We start from the raw sequence: 15,396 nt of genomic DNA on the forward strand, positions 1-15,396 counted from the left end.
TTATATTACAAACTACAAGCTTATCACATACAAATCCTCAAGAAGCAGGGTGTAGTGAATATTTTGTTCTTAGGATCTCCAGGTTTTGGGTTGGAATCTACTGTCTGAGAGTTGATCCCTTCTTGGATCCTGCATTTTCATTGGCCTGTCGAGATCTGGCATGAGAATTTCTGAAGTGTTTCTGACTGTGTTCTTAGGTTTTACATTTGAAGCACTAGTGGGAAGCAGCACATTTAAGGTTAAAACATCAATATTTTTCATGTTTAAGTATCAGGTTCTGATGAGTCTCAACAGGCCTGTGATCTGAAATATAATCTGTAGGAAACAGGGCAAATTGTCACCAAGAGAAGATAACCATTGTTGATTCACAAGCCAGGCACAGTGGCTTACGCCTGTAATCCCAGCACTTTGGGAGGCTGAGGCAGGGTTGAGTCCAGTGAAAACACTTTGTCATGAGAACTGTTTTTCTGTGACTATTCAGTGACAATGCGTAAGGTTATTAGAACGCTGTTGCCCAAAAACTCATATTTAAGACCTTCCTCTCCTTTTGATACCCAGAACTCATGGGACCTTCAGGTCTAACTCAAGGTTCCTCAATGGAGAAATGCATTCCAAAATTCTACCTTTCCTTGTGCTTGCCGTAAGCAATTCATTTCTCACACAATCATGTATGTTATTAATATGCCCAATAATTTTCTTTAGAAGTTCGAATTCTCATGTAGTTACTATTTTAGGAGGACAGAATTTTGAAGAGTCCTGTTTGAATTGTATTAGTCCCCTTCTTTTCTCTACACCTTCTCTCTCTGCCATTCTCGTTTGGGGGGAAAAAATGGAAGTTTTATTTTTTGGTATCCTCAAGTTTTACAAAAATAGACTTTTGAAGTCTATTTTTCCATTTGTGTTGGGTACCCATGCCCTTCATTTTTTTAGAGGCTTTCTTGCATTATTTAATAATCTGCCTTTTTCTAAATACCTGGAACTTTTGTTAATCTAACTTGAACCCACCTTTATTAAGACTTTGTTTTACTCTTGCTGTCTTTTCATTCTTTCTGTAAAACTGCTTCACCTGCATTTTCAATATTCTATGAAGTACTTTTATTAACTATGTGATTTCCAAAATTTTTCTATCTTCTTAATATATGCCCAAAATATAAACATGTAACCTAATGGTCTCTTTGTCAAAGTTTACAACAATATCACAATAGCTTCCTAAAAATAGAAAATTTATGTTAGCATGCAACTTCAGAGCTATTTATAAACATCTAGTAGGGAAGGCTATCAAGTTGCATGTTGATATCCCCCAGCCTCAATAGTACTCTAAGTTTTGAAACAGATAAATGAGGAGCAGCAAAAATCAAGTTATATTGAATCTATTTGGGATACTTCACTGAGGTAAGCTCAGTTTAAGGGTAAACTGGGAGCCAAGAAAAACTGGCTAGTTTCTGCTGTTGTTCTCAATCACCTGATGGCTGTGCATAATTTAGAAATCTGGGTGAGCAGGCACTCAACATGAAGACAAATGTGGGCAGGTTGTTGTTTGTTTTTTAATATAGGAAGGGATCAATCCTTGGGTGTTAGTCTGTTTAGGCTCACATATACCCAAGAAAGGTACCTGGATTACAGACCTTTCTCAGAGGTTTCCACGCTGAAGAACAGTGCCAGTTCATCTCCGATGGGACATTTTGGGGAGAAATAATTCTAGGATACTAGAATTGTCTTCCCTAGGTAAGGTATAGAGTTGTACAAATTGATCTACATTACAGGAAATGGAGACTCGGCAAGTTTTGGAGAGCCCCACATAGGTGTAGTAGTCATCATGAGATGCAGAATCCCATGAGGAATTCCAAAACAGAGGTACCAGCTTCTCTGTTGCTCAGTATTGGAAGACTAGGATGTATCAGAGTCCTAGGTGTGCAACATTCCAGGGCTCGGGGGACAAACATTTGCAGCTGTGGATAGGAGGACTACTTCCTCCTTCACTCAAGCTAACTTGATGTTGCTTATGGTGGCCATTGTTGAAGTTGTGTTGCTGGTTTCTCAGTTGGATGTGACAGTTCTTGAACTACTGAATCAAGTTAGAGTCAGTTTCTCCAGGTAGCCCAATTTGATTACATGATCTTGCTGAACATTGTTCAGTGCTCTTCAGCTATTAAGACTGCACAGCCCCGATGGGCACACTTTGGCTTTGCTGATGTGATACTTTTGGAAGTACAATACTTCAACCACCTGGGTCACTTCTAAGTTTCTGTTATGCCTCAATTTACCCTGTTTCACTTGACCTTTGGAAGCTATCGCTTTCTTATACCTCAGATGTTCTTCCAGATGGCCTTCCATAAGCAGCAAAAAGTGGATTCTTCACTATGGTCACTGGCTAACTAAAGACAGTGTTAGGGAACTCTTGCCATGGTAGGCAGAATTCTGTGATGACATCATAATCTGTCACCTGATGTTTAGGACCTTAACTAGGCCATGTCACATGACAGGGGTGAAGGGATTTTGCAGATGTAATTAAGACCCCAAATCAGTTAAGGTAAACAAGATTATTTTGAATGAGACTGACTTAATCAGAAGACCTCTAAAAGAGATCTTGGGCTTCCTGTAAAGTCAGAGATCAGTGTGTACAGAGATTCTCTCCCTTTCTGACTTAGCTTAATCACGAGGAAATTTTGCCAAAAACCCAAGGGATCTTGGAAGTGGACTCTCTCTCCCTAGTCAAGCTTCCAGATGAGAATGGAGTCATGCTGCAGTGCAAGCAGGCATGGCCAGGCTGGGGCCCCAGGAGAGTCTAGCGACAATGTTGAGATCAGGCTGGCCCTCATCTCATAGGCAGGATCACCTGGCATCATTTAGGTTGGACAATCCCCCTATGGCTAAAGTCTCTTGGGGAGGGGGGCAAGGTGAGCCTTGGGGGAATGGGTGTCCCTGGCTGTGCTCCACTACAGATACTCCTGCAACAAATCCTTTGGAATCCACACAGCCTGGAGTTCTGCCCCTACCACCTCTCTAGGTGGCGCTCCCTGCTAGCTCAAGGATCTGTTGAAGGTGGGGGTTCTCCTCCTGCCCACATTTCAGAAGTCCATGCCAAGAGGGGGTCACTCCTTGCTTGTTCGAATCATCCCATTCCCAGGAGTCATTAAGGGGCCAGCAGTGAGTCCTGGTACACGGTAGTCCTGTGCAGGTTTTCCCAACTTCCTTCCGCTTCAGCCCAGCATCTGTGTCTGCTTGCCATCCCCTTTGACGCCTGCCTGCTGAAGATCTGCTCGGTATGCACCAGTCTTCCCGATGTCCCTGTCCCTCAGTGACACATTTTCCAACTGACTGCATCTAGTTGACCACCTTGTCTGATTCCCTGGCTTCCGGGGTGTTCTTTGTCTTTGTAGATCTCACAGTACCTGCTCGTCACAAGACAAAGTGGCTGCCTCAGAGCAGCCTGGGCCATTTGAAAGTATGGCTGCTGTCTCTTTGCTACTTATATTCCAAGGCTCTTTACTTGGTTCTAGACAGGTGGTCAAGTCTGGCTTAGCAATAGCAAGACCATTTCCCAGATTTTGGGGTGTCCTGATGTCCTTTGTATCTCCCAGCACCTACAGGCCACCGGGCAACAGAAGCTGTGGCAATGTCACCTGGGCCTCTCAGAGCAGAGGACACAGAGCAGAGAAGATGGGAACCGAGCCTGGTTCATGGGTGCAAGGAGAGCAGATGTGGCTTTCTTTTTATCTCGTGTGCGATAGAAATGTCTTACATGGATAGAAAAACTGACTTGTCTCCAAATGCATGTTACTAATATAGTAGATAAAAATAACAGGAACCAGAAAACCTCCCCTAAGGTGACACGAGCCTGTTAGTCTATTTGGAACAAAAAACTTCTATTTCCATAACTTGAAGGCATACCTACCTTCACACAACACAAAGTGTTCAATACAAATTGTTCTATGTTTGTACTTACTCTCAATTTGTAATAGATTAAGGGGAAACCCAAAAGGAAAAGATTTTGATAATTTTCCTTACTGGAAAAACCTAATTCTGCACACAATGTTTTTAAGTGCTTTCCAGGAAAGAATACTAGGTTGGGTCCTCAGCGTCTTGCCTGTGGGATCATGCTTTTTATGCTAAAGCAGGTAGGGTGGGCAGCTGGGGAAGAAGGTGTTGAGGGAGGAGCAGGGTGGGTCAGCTCAGCCAGGAGCGTCCCTGGCTCCCTATGGGACTTTCCTAGTGAAAACACTGACCTTTTCCCCTTGAGAGCTTTACATCACATGTTTTCAAGGTATACATGAGACTTGGTGAGAATTTGGTGATCATTTTAGCAGTGCCCGCACTTCCCTCCTTCCCTGGAGTCCCCAGGATTTCAAGACCTTGAGGGGGAAAGGTCATGGAAAATAATAGAAATAATAATCATGGGCATTGGATATATTAGCCAACTTACTTTTGTGTCCATGGGAAACTCTCCAGGGGTCCTAGAGGTGAATTAGAGAAAGCAAGGTAAAATAGGGAGTGGAGTAGAAGGACACCACACAGCAGTTTAAAGTCTGACCAGGGAAGTATAAGCAAATTTCATCAAGTCCACTTGGGAGGACTGAGCTCCAATTGACCATCAGAGGAGGCTGCCTCCAGGACCATCCTGCCTCAGTATCCCCACAGGGCTCAGTCGTTGGCTGGAGTAGACCACAGGAGGTGTGATCTCACAGCTTAGGACTTCAGAGCAAGGCATCTCATGTCTTCCATCAACGATGGGTCCCCATACTATAGTAGAGCTTGGAGACACATAGCCCTGAGAACCCACCATCAGCCACATCTAGGTGTCAAACCAGCTTAGGGAGCAGCTCTTCCATGGCTGTCATCGATGGCTTACTGTGAGGAAGACTTAAAAGATCAACCACAGCCTCCATGGCTACAGTTTACCTGTGGTTGCAACTGGAATTTTTCTTTTCTATGGCTGTTCTAAATTCCCCCACCCTCAGCAGGTGTCAGTCCCTCTTGGTCTGACATGCCTGATATCTTCCCAGCCCTAAGAAGTCAAGCCCTTTGCAATATGTCTGGCACAGTTGAATAAAAAGGCAGCCAAGTAGATCACCTGAGTTCTGCACTTACTGTGTTAATAATTTCTCTTAAACATTTTATATGATGAAAAGCCATTCACGTTTATTATTCTGTGAAATGTCTGGTCATATGCTTTTTGATTTATAGGTGTTGCTTATAACTACCAAGTCACTTATTTGGGTTGCAAATATTTCCCTTAGCTTGTTTTCCTTTGTTTTTACTGTTTGTTGTAGACAGGTGTTTTTTAAAGACCTGAAAATTTCACCACTTGAAAATGTGTGCCTTCTGAATTCTCTCATAATTAAAAAGCCTTTCTCAATTTATATATTAAAATTTCTGCTTACTTTAGTACTTTTGGCTTTTATGATTAAAATATTTGATAACTGAAACTACATGTTCTCACTTCCAAGTGGGAGCTAAACATTGAATCCATGAGAACTGAAAGATGGCAACAGACTCAGGATTAGATGGGAGGGAGGGGACTGTGGGTTGAAGAACCCCCTGTTGGACACTGCGCTCATTGCCTGGGTAATGGGTTGTTGGGACCCCTAGCCTCAGCATCATGCAATACAGCCTTGTTAGGTCCATGACTACACCAAATGTCAAGCCCAGGGTCAGGTTCTAGTCTATGCTGTGCTCTGGAGGGGGTGGGTGGATGAGCAGAAAGAACACTCAGGCCATAGGCAGGTGAATATGGTTTTATTTGGCAGCAGCTTTTTTACACAGCTTACTCACACTAGCTTTTTTATACTGTCCACTCTGTCTCAGCTGCTTAGTCTGGAAGCTCCCCTTAGCCGCCAGCTCTCCCTTGCCTTTAGCGTCAGCAGCTTATACTTTTTTTCTCTTTGGTCACAAGCTGTGTCCTGGCTCACCACTGTCCATCTGGAAGATGGACAGCTTTGGCTCGCTCTCTCTGGGCAGCAGCACACCCATGTCAAGCGATGCTGACCTCAGCCAAGCCCCAAGAGCCCCTGTGCAGTATTAGCAGGACAATTATACCTTTGACAATCAGACAATAGTGGTTCAGAGCCACGTATGGACTTAAACAGGTTATATAACAAGTGCAGGTGTGTGCCTGCATGCCAAACTCGCTGGGTCATGCAGGCCTGAATGTCTGCCTCGGCCTATTCCTTGACCAAAGCACATTCATGTACCTTACAACCCAAATAACCTGTATGTATACTCTTTATTATAAAAGCTTAAATTATAAAAGTTTGATAACTCCAATTTATTTTGGCATTAAAATGAGATGGAGTTTTAATTATCTTTCACGTAGGGTGATGGCTAACTTTAGGCATCAGCTTGATTGAATTAGGGGACATCTATATAGCTTGCTGCTAAAGCATTTTTCTGGTATGTCAGGTTGTTTCTAGATGGAATTACCATGCGAATCAGTGGACTGAATGGGGAAGATCAGGCCTCAATGTGAACATGCTTCATCCAGTCACCTGAGGGCCCAAATGGAACAAAATCAGGAAAGGTGAGTTTGTCCTTGCTCCCTCTCCTGGAGCTAGGACACTCTTCTCCTGCCTTTGGAAATCACAAGTCCAGGTTATCTGGCCTTTGGACTGTGAGACTTGGTGAGAATTTTCCCAGTGCCCCCACTTCCCTATTCCCCTGGACCCCCCAGGATTTCAGGCCTTTAGACTGCAGGTGATACATTCAGCTTCCCTGGTTCTAAGGCTTTTGGACTTGGTCTGAGCCATGCTACTAACTTCCCTGGTTCTCCAGATTGCAGGTGGCCTGTTGTGGGACTTCCTGGTCTCCCTACTGATGATTTCCTAGGAAGCCGACTTTAATGGAATTTAGCATGTGAAAATACTGAGAAACACCTCTCAAATCAGCATCTTGAGAGGAGGGTCAGGAAACAATCCTAGGTAGGAGAAGCCATTCTTTTATGGAAAAAGGAAGAATAATTCAGATAATTCCATGGGATCTGCAGAGAGAAAATGCTGTTTTAGAGACAGTGTTAACGGCAGAGGGTCTTGACTATGAGTTGTTTAGGTTCTTGGCATTTTGAACAAAGAATTGGACAAAATACACACAGCAGTGAAAATGAAGCAATGAAAACATTTATTGAAACGAAAGTATACCCCACATAGTGGGAGGAGGCTGAAGCCACTGGTTCAAGTGTGGGTTACAGAATTTTGGGGGGTTTAAACACCTTCTAGAGGCTTTTCATTGATTACTTAGTTACACCCTATGTAAATGAGTAGTGACTTGCAACCAGTCCAATTGGATGCGAAAGGCAACTGGTCTGAGGCTTAAGTTACAAAGTTGTACTGCAGTGCAAATGAAGGCTAGGCTTGTGACTGTCTGACTGGTTGTGGGAGGGGAACAATCAGAGAAACTTTCCATTTTTCATTTGCAATGCAGTGGAAAGCGGGGGTTCGCAAAGGGAGTAGCTGCTGATCTTTCTGTTACTTGCGTGTGGAGAGGCAGGGTTTTCCTTTTGATTCAGTTCTAGGAAGTCAGCATGAATCAACCTTACGCTCCCTGCCTCCCGACCTTATTCTCCTACCTCAATAAGATAAGGTGGCCCAACTTATTCACTGTCCCAGAAGGCGTAGAACATGTTTTGGTAAGAATGAAAATGCTCAGATATCGTACTTAGTTCTTGGAGGACTTCAGTGCTTAGCTTCTATGTGTAGAGAGCAGATGCCAGGTCACAAAATTACTCAGTATGTGTTTATCTCAAGTCCAGGACCCTAGGCCAGGAAACATCTAGGAGGAGTTATGGTGGCCTGGAGGAAATTTGTGACCATGAGTGCATTTTCTAGTTCTGATTGTAGGGAGAGGGCCATTGACCAATAGCCTGAGCCTCTGGTTCTGAAACCAGTCTCTGTATTTGTGCTGAGATTGTTCTTCCCATGGGCTGCTCCTGTCTAGTCACTGGGAACTATGAGGATTCTAAGATACAATTCCTGAAGTTATAGGCAAGAACCCTGCTACAGTCTTTTTGACCTTTCGTTAGACCTGCACTGCTGTGGTGGCCTTAAGAAAACAGGACTCACAGACCTCTAACTAGAGAGTGTAAGTGACTAGGCCCTTAGCTGCTGAACTCTGAAATCTACCACAGCACTTATTCTAAAAGACATGGCTCACCGAATCTATTCCCAGATGAGCTCAGCAGAGCCACCAACACAGGCTTGATCTTAAGAGATGGAGACTCCTTTGATAGTGTGCAGGCTAATAAAGGTTTAGCAAGGCTGCTGGGGAGCCCTCTGCAAAGTTAGCTATCTAGGTTCCTTCACCCAACTTACCTTCCCTCTCTCCTTCTCTTGGTGTCAGGCTTACACACAGTCTGAACACTCTCCTAGTCTGTTCCAGCCTCCCTCTTTTTACATAGGTATTGCCCATAACAATTCTTATGTGTTTAAACATGGGCATCTTGTTCTTGGAGACCCTAGACAAACATAACTCAGTCTGAGATGCTTCTACTTGACCTGCCTTTACTCTGTTGAAAAACCAATAGTAGATACACAAAACATAAAAAGTAAAATATCAAAGCATACCACTAAAAAATCACAAGATGGCAAAAGAGGAAGAAAATCTACAAAACAACCAGAAGACAACTAATAATATGGCAGCGAGTCCTTACATACCAGTAATTACCTGGAATATAAATGGATTCAAGTCTAAAAAGGCAGTGGCTATATGTATTAAAGACAGACCCAAGTATATGTTGCCTGTAAGATTCACTTGTCCTGTAAGGACACAAAGACAAAGTGAAAGGATGGAAAAAGATATTCCATGCAAATAGAAATGAGAGCCCAGGTATCTATCAGACAAAATGCTCAAGTCAAAAAAATATAAAAAGAGGAAAATATTTATGTAATAAAGGGGTCAGGTTATACATATGCACCAACATCAGAACACTTAAACATAAATATTAATAGATCTAATCAGAGATACAGTAATACACTAACAAGGGATTTCAAAACTCACTTTCAATAATAGATATATCATCCAAAGAAACAAGAAATATCAGACTTTGATAACTACGCTTTAGACCAAATGGACCTAACAGACATACAGAACACTTTATTAGCAGCGGAATGCACAGTTCGAGTACACACAGAAGGTTCTCCGTGATCACAAGTTAGGCAATAAGTCTTAACAAATTTAAGAAAATTAAGTCTCTTCTGATCACAATGGCATAAAACTGGAAATCAACAGTAATTTTCAAAAATTAAAACATGAAAATTAAACATGCTGCTGAACAACCAATGGGTCAATGAAGAAATTAAAAGGGAAATATTAATCTTGAGGTAGAAGGAACCAACCTATCAAAGCTTATGGGAGGCAGCAAACCTATGGGGAGCAATTTTAAGAGGGAAGTTTATAGTAATAAATGCCTAGGTCAAAAAAGGAGAAAGATCTCAAATGAACAATGTTACCTCAAGGAAATAGAAAAACAATAAGCCCGAAGTTAGCAGAAGGAAATCAGCAGAAAGAGAACAGAGAAAGAGATCAATGAAAATAAGAGTTGGTTCTTTTTAAAAAAGGTTAAAATTGGCAAACCTCAACTCAGTCAAAAAGAAGAGGCACTACAGTTGATACCACAGAAATACAAAGAATCATAGGAGAGTACTATGAACAGTTATACTTCAACAAATTATATAACCTAGGAGAAAAAATAACCTGGACACAACTTACTAAGATTGAATTGTAAAGAAATAGAAAAATTGAACAGACCAATAGTAAGGAGATTGAATCAGTAATAGTCTCCAATCAAAGAAAAGCCTAGGACTAGATGGCTTCACTGCTGACTTCCAATAAACATTTAAAAAAGTAATAGCAATAGCCTCCTCGAAATATTCAGGAAAATTTGAAGAAATACTTCCAAATTCATGAGGCTAGCATTACCCTGATACCAAGCTAAATGACAATGTTACATGAAAGTTATAGTCCAATATCCCTGATGAACATAGATGCAAAAAGTTTCAACAAAATACTAGCAAACCAAATTTAACAGAACATTAGAAAGCGGCATTCACCATGGTCAGGTGGGATTTATCCCAGTCCTTATGGTTCTGGAGGCTGGAAGGCTTGACCATTTTGCTGGCATGCTCAGGTTCTGGTGAGGCCCTATGCAGGGCTGCAGACAGCTGACTTCACAGTAGCCTCACATGGCTGCAAGCTTTCATGTCTCTCATGAGAGCACTAATCCTATTCACGACAGTCTGTCATGTTAGAGTTTCAATGTGTGGGGAAGGTACCCAAACATTTAGTCCAAAACAATATTCATTCAGTATGAGAAATTTCATTCCCAACTGTTGGAATTGAAGAAAGGATAGGGTGTAAATATGATGATGAAAACGACTGACTGTCCTAGAGCAGCTCCGGTTAACAAGGCAGCCACCTAAAGGAAAGGAGAAAGCCAGTAAAGACTCAGTAAAATCTACTGACATTTATCTTCTAGGTTTTGGATTCAGCTATGATGCCCCAGTTAAATGAGTCACACTTAACTGATTTTTTTTTTTTTTTTTTTTTTTTTTTTTTGAGACGGAGTCTTGCTGTGTAGCCCAGGCTAGAGTGCAGTGGCCGGATCTCAGCTCACTGCAAGCTCCGCCTCCCGGGTTTGCGCCATTCTCCTGCCTCAGCCTCCGGAGTAGCTCGGACTACAGGCGCCCGCCACCTCGCCCGGCTAGTTTTTTTTTGTATTTTTAGTAGAGACGGGGTTTCACTGTGTTAGCCAGGATGGTCTCGATCTCCTGACCTCGTGATCCGCCCGTCTCGGCCTCCCAAAGTGCTGGGATTACAGGCTTGAGCCACCGCGCCCGGCCACTGATTTTTTTTAAAGCCAGTTTTCATTTGGTTTTACTTCCCAGGCATCTGAAAGAACCCAAAAAAAATGCACTCATTTTTTCTAGCTTTATTGTTGGAAAACATTTTTTCCACATAAGAATACCACACATTTATATGGGTTATAAAGAGTTGTGAAATACACATCAAAGACATATACACTGCTAAATGAAACCAGGTTCTCAAACTTGTTAAGCCAATTCATTAAGCAATGTGGAAGTGGTTAAATCAGTTTCTGGCAGATATTTAATAGCACCAGAATCATGCAATAGAAGTTTCTGTATAATAACCAGATATAAAGTGCCCTTTGAGATGGTGTAAGGGGAAGCACATAACACTCGTCAGTGTAGTTGTCTTGGTCTCTCTTCTGTCTATAAAGCAGTACATGAAACTTGGTAACTTGAAAAGGAGCTTATTTCTTACGGTTCCAGAGCCTTGGAAGTCTAAGGTTAAGAAAGCACAGCTGGGGAGGGGGCCCTCTGCAGAGACCTGGGGTGGCGCAGGGGACTCCAGGTGAGGGGGCTGAGCTTGCTGGCTCAGGTCTGTCTTCCTCTTAGAAAGCTGCCAGTCCCACTCCCGTGATAACCCATTAATTCATTAATCTGTGAATGGATTAATCCATTCATGAGGGCAGGGTCCTTACCACCCAATTGCCTGTTAAAACTCTCCATCTTTCAATACTGACACATTGGGAATTTCCAACATGAGTTCTGGATGGGACCAACACTCAAACCATAGCAGTAGTCTTGCCAAATTTAAAACCTGATTTGGATTAGGCCTCTAGATCTATGCTGAGTTTACAGGAAACAGACGATAGAGGCATTCTGGTGTGAATGCTGTTAGTGTCCTTCATCGATCCCATAAGTCTGCTGCTGGGAGCGCTGGCTGCCGAAGGTCACAGCAGTCCCTTCCTCTAGAAAACTGCCTTTGGCCACAAATGAGCTTTCTTGCCCAAGAGGTAACCATGCCCACGCACTCGGCACAGCCCTTACGGATTGGCTGGCCTGCGGTACTGTGCTGTCCGTTGCTCAAAGGGAACTCAACGTTGTGGTGCCAGAGCTCCCTCTGGCGTCAGACTGGAGCTAATCACTATACCATCCTTGCTTAGTTATTTTTAGTTATTTTTAGTTATTTTTCTTCCCAGTCGTGCTTCCCTGCTGTTTTCCGTCTCCTGAACGCACTCCTTCAATACCACTTTCACCAAAATCCACATCTTGGGCTCTGATTTTAGGAAATCCGTCTAAGACAACTTATTCAAAAAGCAAGGAACTAGAGATGGGAATGTTACAGATTCAAAATGATTTAAGTCATATCAAACAAATGTATTAATGAGGGTCTCTTCCCTGGATCCTGATTCCAGTAAGTCAGCCATAAAAATGCCTTTGTGAAATAACTGGAAACCTGAAATGACTAGATGTTTGATAATTTGCAATATGCAATTGTTGGTGTGTATTTTAGTTACATTGCGCTTTTTTTTTTTTTTTGTATTGTTTTAGACAAAGCCTTTGTCCCTCAGGCAGGAGTGTGCAGTGGTGTGATCTCAGCCCAGTGCAACCCCCACCTCCTGGGTTCAAGTGAATCTCCTGCCTTGGCCTGCCAAGTAGCTGGGACTACAGGTGCCCGTCACCACGCCCAGCTAATTTTCATATTTTTAGTAGAGACAGGATTTTGCCACGTTGGCCAGGCTGGGCTCACCTCAAACTCCCGACCTCAAGCAATCCACCCGCCTCACCCTCGCAAAGTGCTGGGATTACAGGCGTGAGCCACCTCACCCGGTCCTATTGTGCTTATTATTTTTAAAAGTTCTAGTTTTAAGATATGTAATAGCAACTTTAGAGGTAGGATAGTGTAATTCTCAAGTTTGCCTTAAAATAATCCAGCAGTGGGACTGGGTGGTGAGTGAGAACAGAAGTGAAACACGATGAGACATACGTTGGTAATTGTTGGAGCCAACGATGGATACGTGGGGGTTGTGCCATTCTATCTGCTACTTTGTGTATAATTTTGAAAAACCTTATTACAGAAGTTTTTTGTGCTCTTTTGACGATATTGAGTGGTGACTTTCCTGACAAATTAACTGCAGCTGCTGTTAGTTTCTTAAGGCTCACTAGTTCCCCTAAGATAGAACCTGGAAATTTTTCTTCATCAGTTATAGGCTTAGAGTAGAAGCTCTATGGGATTACGGGGACTAGAGCCACCTAGAACCCATTTGATAACTGCTTTGTGTTGTGCCTCCATTATTTGCTGATGGGGCTATCATCTATTAAGTTGCTGAGAGAATCTCTCCACAGGCCTCGACCCTTGAAAAGATTGTATGATCAGTTTCATTGGCGGCTGTGAGAATACAGCATCGCACAAGACCTCAGGAGCATCACCTCAGCATACACTAGGGAGAGAGAAGCACCTGCTCCCAGATGCAGTCAGCTGCTCTGCTCTGGGTTATTTCAAGCAGAAAGAAAGGAAGAGGCATTACTATTGCAGAGTTTGGGGCCACACACCATCCCACAGGTGCAGCTACATTCTTGCAGGTTTAAACAGTTCATGAAAAGATATTTTCTTGAAAATACAGGGGGTAACGGCTAGGGGAAATTGACGTTAGAACACAGCTACAACGTTGCAATAAATCTTCCACAGAAGTCATCTTAATATCATTGACATAAACATTAATAAAGGATTCTAGTCTGATACGGTTTGGCTCTATGTCCCCACCCAAATCTCAGGTCGAATTGTAATTCCCACGTGTCAGGGAAGGGGACTGGTGGGAGACGATTGGATCATATGGGTGAATTTTCCCTTGCTGTTCTGATGATGTTGAGTTCTCACAAGATCTGATGGTTTAAAAGTGTGGCACTTCCTCTCTGGTGCATGCGTTCTCTCCCCTGACACCATGTGAAGAAGGCACTTGCTTCCCGTTCACCTTCTGCCATGGTTGTAAGTTTCCTGAGGCCTCCCAGCCATGCTTCCTGTTAAGCCTGCAGAACTGTGAGTTAAACCTCGTCATAAATTACCCAGTCTCAGGTAGTTCTTTACAGAAGTGTGAGAATGGACTGATACATAATCTCAACACCGGAACTACAGAAAAAGTCAATCCTAAAATTAATAAATGTGGTGTTATGTCATCAAATCTATACACAAAATGATTAAGAGCATTGATTAATTTTTTTTTCTTTTATTAAGTCTCTTTGAAAATAGATCATTCCCAGGTTTAGGCATGCCTCCCAGTAAACAAAGGAAATTTAATTCTATTTTCAGGGCAACATTCATCATTTGAAACCATCAAGTTATCAAATTAATTTTTAGAGTACCTTAAAAACCTGACCTTTGTTAGAAACTTACAAAAAATTCCAAGACGTTTTATCCAGTGGTGTGCTAGTAAGTGCAACTGTCTCTTTAAAAAAAAGTTCTGATTTGTAGTGTTTGCCGGTTTTTATGCTGTAAATTCTCCCATCATGGCCTATTTGAAGCTACCAATATGACATCGCTGAACATGGAACTGGAAAGAAAGTCATTATTCTAAAAAGAAAATAATTTTCCACATCAGCATTCTAGAATAGGTTTGTCTTGAGTCCTCATGGTCATATTGTGGATATTTGCTACATGTTCCCTTAACAGTAGTGGATCAGGCAAGTATTGTTCTTCTATCTGGGATCTTACAGGTTATAACTGCTCCCTCTGGCCACCTAACTCTACTAGGTCCTTCAATATTTTTAACACACAATTGCATATGGTGATTCTGTCTCTGACCTGTGCTGGCAGTCATATCTGTTTCTACCACATTTTCTTTACTGTAGGGTTTATGTGCCTCATGACTCACTCCAATCTCTCCTCTACTCTTCTCAAATGCGTCAGTTAAGTTTATCAGCTTACCTTTTCCAACACATGTAAATCTAGCACTATTTGCTGAATGTATTTTTTTTCCTTCTAGTACTCCTTTGATTTTGTTTTTTAACTCATGTTAAGCCCCAAAAGTGACAATCTGGACTATGTTGGGAAAACAAATCAGAATACAGTCCCCAAAACATCTGTTCAAACAAATCCTACCCCCAGGTGGAGTACCATTATTGAGCCTAATTTCTTTTCTCTAATTCACTAGCATTCTGTTCTCTGGAGGTGACTATTTTTCTTAATTGTTAACTTTACCTTGATATAATTGTAAATGCAACATACATACATGCGCACATATAGTCAGAAGTCAATGTTTATGGTACACTGATTTAGGAATTTATACGTTCACAAGAAACTAGAAAATCATACATGGAAGTAATGTGGACTATCAACATTATTTCTTAGAATTACTTTTCTAGAAATCACCAGAAAATTATCTTAGTATTAGTCTGAGTCAATTAGGCATTTTTTTGGGGGGGAAAAAAAAACCTGATATAAAGGATTTGTCAGATAAATTTAACACACTCTCCTAGTAAAGTTTTAAGGAAAGTGGAACAAGTTGTAGAGTCACATAGTTTGCAATATAGTATGAGTTTCTGAGAAAGAATAGATACTAGGTTTATTATGTTCAATTTAATTGAACATCTGTTTGCGCTTATATAATCT

Source organism: Theropithecus gelada, chromosome 5, assembly GCF_003255815.1.
Source record: "Theropithecus gelada isolate Dixy chromosome 5, Tgel_1.0, whole genome shotgun sequence".
NCBI classification, from domain to species: Eukaryota; Metazoa; Chordata; class Mammalia; order Primates; family Cercopithecidae; genus Theropithecus; species Theropithecus gelada.